The following is a 10,556-nucleotide window of genomic DNA, read 5'->3' as shown; positions in this document are numbered from 1 at the left end:
CGGTCTGGGGTGCGTGTGTGCTGTGTGTTTCATTTTTTGTGTGTGAATGTGTACGGTATATGAATACTGATGTACTCATAATCATCACTGTTTGTGATGTTTTGTGTGGCCTGTGTGGAAGTGCTTATTGTGTGTCAGATGTTGTAGCATGTGTGGGGATCTATATGATGACTATGATATGTGAATGTTGTGTGTGTGTGTGAGGTATCTTTGTGATGTGTAGTTTGTGTGGTAAAGATGCACATGTTTATGCCCTTGGTCTTTGGTACATGTGCGTGCAGCTACATGTACATACTTATACACGCAAACACACACATACACACACACGATTTTGACTTGGACTCAGTCAAGGAAGAGTTAAAGAATGAAACTCCAGGTGGTGGTGGCTACTGAGTTCCTGGAGGCCTCTGTCCATAGCACAGGTAGGCTTCAGGTGAGCAGACAGGACAGGCTCCAAGGAGTTGAGCAGTCCTGTCCTCATGTCCCACTATGGTTGAGACCATGCACCCAGGGGTGAAACTCTCAAGACGTAGTCGGAAACATAGACGGGCCAGTGGGCTGGGTGCTGCTCTGCGCAGGCACAGCACTTGCCCACACTGTCTGGAGGGGTGAGGTTAAAGGCCTGCAGACCTGACAGCCTCTCTGAGGCTTCCTGACAAACCACAGTCTGCTTACACACCGCCACTACCCGGTGTAATGTTCCAGACAGCTGCTCCCAGAGGCAGAAGTGACACCGCCAGCAAATGTCTTGGCCGTGTTCCCAATGACTAGTAAAACAGAATGACACTGAGACCCAGTCATGACTGAGTGCTAATTCGGTCTCTTATCGCTCAGAACTACCTCATGCTTTGTATGACCAAGAGTACACAATGATGACTGTGTGGACGGCAGCCAGCACCAGGTGCTGGCTACGCAGTGGCCGGTCGCTTGAACATGACATGCTCTGAAAAGTAAGGCATTGCCAGGTCAGCGAAGGCAGGGCCTCTGGTGCCTGCAAATAAGAGTGTCCGGATATTGTCCTAGAAACAGAAAGCCCAAAGACCGTGGGAAATATGGTCATCATTATAAAAAAAATAATAACAAAGCAACATCTAAAATGTAGAAAAATATGTGTTCCCATTCAAAATCTCTCGCATCCAATCAAATGTGAGCATCCCCAGCATATTTCATTCTTCTTCCTTTCTTCATTTTTCTTGTAGTACTTGGGATTAAATCAGGCCTCACCTATGCTGGACAAGCTACACCCTCAGCCCACTTTTTAATTAAAAAAAAACCCTTAACCTCTGTGTGTGAGTGTGCACATGCATGTACACATGTGTACATGTGCGTGTGTACATATGCAGGCACAGTACCACCTCAAGCACCTCATTTGATACAAGATCTCTTCGTTGTTCTTCCCCCAAGTGTGTCAAGTTATCTATCCTATGTATTCTGAGGATGCTCATGTCTCTGCCTCCCCTGTCACTGGGGCAGAACACTGGGACTACAGATTCCTACACTCCTTTTCTGGCTTTTACATGGGTTCTGGGGATTTGAACTCAGGTCCTCACACTTGTACGGCAAACACTTTTTTTCCACTGAGAAATACCCTCAGCCCCTTTTAGCTTTTGGAAACTTGAAACAGACTCTCTCTTCTTTACCCAGGCCGGTCACAAACTTGTGATTCTCTGCCTCGGCCTTCCAAGTATATGAGATTATAGAACTGAGCTAGTTTTTCTTCTAAAGACAAGGAATAGGAAAGAGGTAGAAAAGAAAATTCTGCATTGACACCCTGAGTTGCCATCTCCACAGTGGTCGATGTCCTGCCTGCCCCATAGTCCTAATAGACCCTGGACTATGTGGAAGTAGAGTCTTGAATTTTTAAGAATTTTTTTATAATAGTGCTTTACTGAGTCCGAACTGAGCTCATGATGTCAGAGGAGGAATTCAGACATGTTATTGTCCCTGAACAAGGGTCCTCACACTGCGCTGCCCTATGAAACACCACCTCAGACAGCATACATGAGCATTGACCAGAGTCACAGGCCCACCGAGGAGGCCATGCCGCAGCCCTTTGATTTCTCCTCCGCTCTGGAGGACTGAAGTTCTGCCCCCGGCATCATCACGGTTATTCTCAAAAATAGGGCAGAGCTCTGTGGGGAAGACTGTTTCTAGGGCACCATTCCCAGGGTGTCTGCGAATGTGTGGCCATGTGCAGCGAGCTGCCAGCAGGTACAGCACCAGTGGACACAGCCTGGGCATAAAAGGTAGCGCTGTGTTCTATTCATGCCGCCTGCTGTCTCCATTCACAAGATGGTTCATGAACGGATGCTGAAATAGAGGCGTTCAGAACGCAAGGCTTGGCACCCTGTGCCCCGAGATTCTGTCCTCACTCCTAGAATGAGGCTAGGTTTGCCACCCGTGACTATCCCAGCAGGATACCACAGCCTGGAGCTTAAGTAGTGAGCATTTACTTTTCTTCAGTCCTGAAGGCTATCATCCAGGTCAAGAGAGTGGTGTGACTGGGCTCAGGTGAGGCCCCACTTTCTGAACTGCAGATGGTGGGTTTTAGTCATTTCTTTCTGTGGTGGGCTGGGAGACCAAGAGAGTTCTCTCTGCTCTCTTCTTTGTTGTGAAGGGTTTTTTTTGGGGGGGGGGGTGCTGATGAGGAGATTCGGTGAGTAAAAGTGCTTGTCACCCAAATCTGGTGACCTAAATTTGATCCCTGGAACGTGTGTAAAGGGGGAAGGAAGGAGAGGACTGGCTTCTCAAAGTTGTCCTATGGCCGTCACTCCGCACTGTGACATGATCATACCATCACTCTCAATCTCTCTCTCTCTCTCTCTCTCTCTCTCTCTCTCTCTCTCTCCCTCTCTCCCTCTCTCTCTCATACACACACACACACACACACACACACACACATAGTGATAAATGAGTTTTGTTAGCATTCTATTAGTTGTACATAATAGTTTTGTTGTGACACTCTATAATGTTATAATGTGTCTTGATCATATTCAGCCTATACTTTTGTGTCTCCACACTACACACACTAATGCAAACATGTATTTGTTTTTTAGACAGAAAAATATGAGTTCTCATCATGAAAGAAGAAGCAAAGAACGAGAGGATGAACACAGGCTGACGGTCATACCTTGAGCATGGCAGTGTGGCTGATCAGAGCAGGCGCAAGCAGGCAAGAGTACAGTGGTGAACCCAGAAGAGGGGAGGACCTTGCTCTTAAAATCTCTTGAAAGGGCTGGTGAGACCGCTCAACAGTCCAAGGTCCTTGCTGCACAGCCTGGTGACCTGAGTTTCATCAGGGAGTGTGACCTCTATGTGTACCATGTATACGTGCACACGTATAAAAAATAAATAAACAAGCCTTTAATGAGACAAAAACGTAGCTCTGAAGGCCAAACAGCGTCTGACTGTGAGCTATCAGTGCCTTTCCTCCCTCCCCCACCACAAAGCGCATGTCCAGGGCTTGCTACAAGCCAGGGGTGCTCTGCATTGCGTGCTACACAGGCATTACTAGCATGGCCCCGAAATCCTGGGTGTCTCTGCTTCTCCTCAGACATTCACCCCTAAGGCTGTGCTGCCCACCTCCTCTGGGTCAGGCCTTGACATGGAGTAGATGAAGGCAGCAGAAACAGGCCCTGGGAGCCAGCTCTGCGGAGTGTCTTCCTGTGGGGGGGATTCCAGGAAAGGTGTCCCTGAAGCAGCCGTGTGAGGAATGTGACTTCAGGGACGGGTAGAGCAAAGTGTCAAAGGCACCTTAGGAAGACCTGTGGCAGGATCCTGCACTCCAAGGGGGAGGTCTCGCGGCCATCACTGCCAACAGCAGCAAAGAAGCCAGGGGCAGGAGCGGAGGGAAGGCCGACCAGCAGGGTCTGTCCAGACCGGCGTTATTCTGCACGTGATAGGATGGAATCAAGAGGAATCAGCAATGGAGCAGCAAATGTGAGATAGGTGGGTAGATGGACCAGCTGATGGTCCAGACAAAATGTAGTTTTATTAGCAAGTTAGGGATCATACCCTAAAAAGATAAGTTAGTCACACATCCCTGAAAATCTAATTAGAACATCCCGATTAGCAGTAAAAAGCAAAAAGGGGAGATTTATTCAGTGAGGCCACTTTGGGAAGAGGGACAAAGATCCAGGAACTCTGCCTCATGCCCATTCTTGTGTTTCTGAACTGGGATTCAAATTTAAAATAACGGCCAGGTATATGCACATCTAAGCTGTTCTGGTGAAGGTGTGGTCCTGTCCACCATGAAGCCACCATTGTCTGGGCTTCAGTCTCATCCGATAAGGCGGTATGAGAAGTGGTGAGAACTGTGTGAAATTCCAAGATAAACACTACCATCTGGTTGGCACCCTTCCCCGTCTCACAGCCTGAGATGCCAGGGGAAATTCCCGTTTCTTTGGGGTCCGTTGTTGCCATCATCTGATGATCAGACTGAGAGACAAAAGAGTGCCTCTAGGACAGTGATTCTCAACCTGTGGGCTGTGACCCCTTTGTGGGGCCCATATATGGCATCCTGCATATCAGATACTTATATTAGAATTCATAACAGTACCAAAATTGCAGTTAGGAAGAAGCATGAAAATAATTTTTACGTTTGGGGGTCGCCATGACAAGTATTAAAAGGTCACAGCATCAGGAAGGCTGAGAACCGCTGCTCTGGAACATCCTTATTTCCCCCCCAGGTTACAGCCATTGATGAAACTTGCACAGTGGTGTTGAAAGAAGACATTGCAGACAGGTTAGAATGTGATGTAGCATTAGGGCACTAGAACCAAGCAGGAGCAGAGAAGACTTCTTGAAGTAGGCTGCAAAATGTTCCTGCTTCAGATCTACTGTGCCTCCCTGATGGCATTTGTGTCAGGTGTGTAAGACCTGTATGAACATGTACATTTACACACTCATCGGCATACACAGCCACTGGAATGCGTCAAGCACCTCACAATTAAGACATCTGAAATGATGAGAATAATCTCTATGATCTTGCGGGAGCTATCTCAGGCAGTTGAAAGGGGAGGAGTTCAGGGGAATCAGGTCCCTGTATCTCCACTCTAAGTAGACTTCTCCTTTCACAGTTAACTAGAAATAAGTTCGGGATCAAAAAACATCAATAAAAGAAGATGCAGGATGCTACATGCATCTGTAAGTCCTGGCTAGCATGAAGGATGCCAATGAGAATCACCAGATCACAGCACGCCAATCACAGCAGTGACCAGCTTCATAGAAGAGAAAGATCATCCACTCGTGAGGTCAGCATGGGACGGCAGGAGCCTCCAGCCTCCAGGGCTGAGGATGGGGTCAGCGTTGTTACGGGATAGAGACGTGGGGGTCTGAGGCAGTGGTAAGGAAGACCACTGTGACCAGTGGTCAGCACGTGCCAGGCCAAGGCTTTGCACTGGGTGCAGGCAGCACATGTGTGCTTGGAGGGTGTAGTTTGGTGCACTCTGATGTTCAAAGGTTACCCATTAGACATTTGCACAAGCCTAAGGAAATGGACAGTGGCTTCACTCAGCTTGAACTACCTGAGTTCCTGAAGAGCAATTAGGCAACCTTTACTTTCAATCCCCATCAGTGAGAGGGGTTGCCAATGGCAAAGTGAATAAAAGAATATTGCCTAGCAACATGACTTCTAAGGGTTAGTGTTAGAGGCCACCGAAGCCACAAGTTTACTTCTCTTGGTTTCATGGGGATCTTAGCATCAGGACAGCTGGATGAGGTTGTGCCTCACTGGGGCAATGCCAGCTCTATCCTCTGTCCCAATCCAACTATCTCGAAGACCAGCGTGACCAGAGATCTCATCACAACAAAGTGACATTAAGGAACAAGGTTGGGGGCAGAAGGAGGCTGCAAAGCATCATGATGTGTACATGAAAGGCACCAATGGTAAAAGAGACTGGAACCCTTTCAGGACATGGGCTGCACACAAAGCAGAGAATGCTTGCAAAAAGCCCTGTGATCCAGGGCTCCAGATGCCAAAGGAGGTGGACAATATGCAAACCATCCGTGTAGGAGAAGGCAGGCACTATGCAAATCAAATGGTCTATAAAGGCTATGACTCCTCATCATGGCCAGCCCTCTGGCCCACTTCCATCCTCAGGAGTGCTTTCCTCTCTCCTAATAAACTGGTCTCTATTTTTATCACTGTCTATGCAACCCTGGTTTGATTCTTTGTCCCAGGGCACAGTAACCTGGAAATCTCAGTAGAAATTCCCTGGACTCAGATACAAGCCAATAAAAACATGATATCTTAATGTTTTCATCTAAACTAGTAGAAAAAAAAAGTTTCCAAGCTCCATATGGGAGAGGAGGTGTTAGAAGGTTTCCCTACCTGGGACACCACATTGTGTCTGGGATACAAGACATAGCTAGATCCTTGCCTAAATCCTTGACTACCTCTGCATTCAGGAGCATGACTAATGATATGGCCACAGGGACTCGGCTGTAGCACTGTGGGAGCTAGGAGGACATGGGGTGTCCCAATGGTACAGATGCCAAGACTCAGCTCAGGTTCTGTAGAAGATAAAGGACCCAAGGGTATGGCCGTGTAGTCTGTCCTCGGTCCTAGCACTATGAGAACCACGGCACAAAGGGACCCCACATCATTCAGTCCAATTATTTTCTTTACCCGGGTAGAAAGGTGTTTAGAGGCCATGTGAACCCTTTGTTTAGCAGGGGACAGAGCCAGAAGAATTCAATCCTGAGTTCATACCAGTGCCAAGGACACAGTACTACCAAATAAAGAAAGGTTGGAAAGAATTAATTTCAAAGGTTGGTTGAGACCATCCCTGAATTAATCATCTGAATTTTATTTCCTTATTTAGGAAAAGAAAAAAAAAAAACCTAGAAACTTTTCTCTTTAAAAAAAAAACAAATCCGTGTATTTTCCAAGCAGTCTTAATACAGGAACTTGCTTCATGATTGTTTTTTTCTTTTTGGCAAAGCCTGGAAAAACTCCACAGAGGAAAAGAGCAGCCACACCCGGGGCTCCTGTGGAGGGTGTGAGGTCATACTCTGATAGACCATACTCTGGAAGAACTCCAGAGAGAGTGCTCACCTACCTTCTCCCTCGGGAGTCCTGGGTGCAGCTGCTGACGCTCAGACAGGTCACTGGGGCATGCGGGAGCTTGACCTCTCTCTGCAGTGGATGGTCTATAGACGGCTCAGCTTGAATCCTAAAACATGCAAGTGGCCAGGGAGCTAAAAAATCCTAAAACATGCAAGTGGTGCAGGAGTACATACATGTTTCCCATGCAAGCATGAAAACCTGAGCACAATACCCAGGATTTGAAATGCTATGTGTCTGTGATCCCTGATTTGAGGAGGCAGAGACTGGAGGATCCCTGTCTCATGCGAACAGTCAGTCCAACTAGATTAGTGACCTCCAAAAGTAAGGTGGAGAGGGACTGAGGTGGACTCTCTACATCAGTCTCTCACCTCCACATATGCACACATGTAAATGCTCACATATGCAAAAGTAAAAGAATGCTTGATGGGGAAGGTGGGAAGGTAATGTCATGGGAAGCATTGTACACCTTCTTGTCCCCAGTTCCCGAAACCCTTGGCATCTCCAGACTGTATCGTGTGCTGGTGGAGCGATGGCAGCTTCCGAACTGGGGTTGGTCACAGGAAAGCACGGGAAGGATTAGAAACCGCCATTTTCTACCTCCAGGGAGAGAAAAGCGACTAGAGGCTGTGTTGACCACCAGTGCCCACCAACGCACCCCCACCTCATCCATGTGGTGAAGCTTCCTTGGAACCACAAAGGGATAAGATTCGTACCAAATAAGCTCCTTACCAGGTAGCTGCTCAGAGAGGCCAGGGGAGTCTCCAGAGTTGTCCTGCTCCTCTCTCTACCTATTGTTTTTATGACAAACTGCCATGCCTGTTTCCCTGACTTGGGTGCAATGATGCAGAAAGTATTTGACCCCAGGGTATCACAGGAGCTCCCACTTATGGCTGGAGGTCAGGAGCCCAGGGCAAACCACTGGAGCTGGGATGGGCATAGGAAGGGGGCAGTGCTGAAGGGCGAGCCTCGGCTTTCGGGATGAGATAGTGTCAAAACAGAACCAGTTAGAAGATCCCCAGCTGGCGTCTCTGCCACTGAACTGATTGTGAGGTGTGAGGGAGGGGGGTCTCGGCTGGTGTCAGAAATGAGTGGTGAATGGTGGGTCAGAGTAGAGAGAAACAGTACATGTCTTACAATCTGAGCATTGCAGAGGAAAGCGCAGGAGGGTCATGAGTTCAAGGCCAGCCTGGACTACACTGAGAGAAAAAAAGAAAAAGAGGAGAAAGGAGGAGTGAGGAGAGGAGGGGAGGGGCGGAGAAGAAGGAAGGAAAAGGAAGGGAGGAAGGAAGGAAACAAGCAAGCAAAGGGAAGGAGGGAAGGAAAAGTTAGGGAAGGAAGTGTGCGTTAGTGAGGGATGTTGGGTGGCTGGGGCCCCCAGAAACCCAACCCCATGGAGGGGTATGACCACAGTGGTCACCCCTTCTTCTGAAATCACTTGTGCCAAGGACGCAGCATGGATAACCAGACCTGTGTCCTGCCCCTGGACTCAGCCCTTCCTGTGGCCTTTGCAGCCTGTGTGTGCATACCATCACCATGCCTTTGAAGGTCACATGTCTGCCTACCCAAAATTCCCCTGCCCTGATGGATCATATGTCCTCAAAGGCAGATATTAAAGATGGCGGCCACAATCTCGCTTGAGTGGTAGGACATAAAGTGACTAGGGAAATCTGGAGCAGGGAGTAGTCTTTCTGTCTCATTTTGTTGCTGAGGCGGGGTCTTCTTGTGGAACCCAGGCTGGCCTCTCAGATACTGGGATGGCAAGTATGAGGCTTGACCAACAGCATTCTCCCAGACAGTGTGATCTCTCTCACACACAGCATCTTATCTCTGAGTGATTGACAGCTGTTGGTAACCACGTGCTTTGCACAAACACTGCCCTCCTTCCTTGCCCACAGCTTTCATAGACATGGAGTTGGCTCACCATAGATGGAACACACAGAAGAAGAAAGTTGTGTCTAGAGTGGTGGTCCAAATTTTTAATCCAAGTACTCAGGAGGCCGAGGCAGGCTGGTCTCTGGGAGTTTGTGGCTAGCTTGGATCTATAGTCTGTTCCTTACCAGCCAGGGCTGCACAGTGAGACCTTGTCTCAGGAAGAGAGAGAGATAGAGAGTATATACATCTCTATTTTATACATGTAGACCTTTTCTTTGCTATTGCTCCCTAAATAGTAGAGCATAACCATCCACATAGTATTTACTTTGTATTAAATATTATAAGCAACCCAGGCATGGCTTAGTGCACAGGAGAGGATGTGCAGTATCTGAGGATTCTGGGGTCCACATGGATCCTCAGGAATCCTGTGCAGATACTAATGGCTGGCTGCATCTTTCTTCTCTCTAGTTCATTGTGACCATGCAGGGGAGGGTGACAGAAGAAATATCAGAGTGTTTACAGAAGCAACCGTGACACTGTGGGAGAGGGGGCTGATAGTCATCTCGGGTGAGTAGCGGTCAGTCTCCAAGGCAGGGGCAAGCACCCCACTGCCAGCCAAGTGGTTCAAAGTCTGCAGAAGAGAAGGATGTGGCCAATGGAACAGAATGAAATGAGCCTGGAGAAACGGAGATAGGGAAGAAAACCACAGGGGAGCAGGGAAATGAAACAAGAGAAGTCATTTTCATCAGTAAGAAATTGACCTCTCTGCAGAGATTAGAAAACAACACAGGCAACCATCTGCCTCTGTCCCACCATGTACAGCAGTCATCTGGAAATGATGGAGTACGGTGGTCCTGTCTTCCCTCTCAGCGAGGCCCTTCTAACTCCCAGTGGGACTCTTTTTATCTCCCCCAACACACTTCCCAGCAGAGTGTAAAAGGATAGCCGGTTAGCTGAGCAAAGTTCTTATTCTAGACCTGATAAGCAAAGATAAAACACACAAGCAGGAACCAATTAGACTGACCCAACAGGAAGAGATAGGCGACTGAACAGGAAAGGGAAGTGCCAGCGACCTTTGACCTGGGTTTAAATTGCAGAGGGAAGACAGGACTCTGTCTCCTCAGTGAGACAGTGTCAGGGTGCCCCCCTCACCAGGTGTCAGGGTGACTTCCTGATGCAATTCAAAGCCCGTGATGGGGGACGTCTGCAGGACTCCACCTGGAAGCCTCAGCCCCTAAGCAAAATCTGTTCTCACGAGTTCACAGTAGCAGCAACCCAGCAGCTGCAAGATGGATGGCTGCATTGTTGGCAGCAGGCCATGAAAGAGACCCAAGAAGCTAAAGCATAAACCTAAGCCCTCTGGGATCTGAAGGCAGGGTCCTGCCTCCAGGTGTCTGTCTAGACACTCTCTCCTGACCTTCCCCTCATGACAGAAGTACCAAGAAATGGGACTGGAAAGACGGCTCAGTGGTTAAAAAGTACCAAGCAAGGCTTGTTAGCGTTGAGTTAGCATAGTCTCCGAGGATCTTAAATTGACCCAGGAGATACAGGGAGGTTGTTTCCCTACAGCCTCCTTGCTGATGATTGGGCAGTGATAGTGACATAGACTCCAGTG

General features: G+C 48.3%; 1 long non-coding RNA gene across 1 annotated transcript; it reads left to right on the top strand.

The window, feature by feature from the left end:
• Positions 1-2,231: 2,231 nt before the first annotated feature.
• Positions 2,232-3,382, top strand: LOC148119907 (uncharacterized). The gene is made up of 2 exons (XR_015734948.1): positions 2,232-2,511; positions 3,057-3,382. It is a non-coding gene; the product is annotated as an uncharacterized LOC148119907 (long non-coding RNA).
• Positions 3,383-10,556: the final 7,174 nt, after the last annotated feature.

Source organism: Myodes glareolus, chromosome 14 (assembly GCF_982192425.1).
Source record: "Myodes glareolus chromosome 14, mMyoGla1.1, whole genome shotgun sequence".
NCBI classification, from domain to species: Eukaryota; Metazoa; Chordata; class Mammalia; order Rodentia; family Cricetidae; genus Myodes; species Myodes glareolus.
The sequence above is the reverse complement of the archived record's forward strand: the minus strand, read 5'-3'. Positions and strand labels throughout refer to the sequence as shown.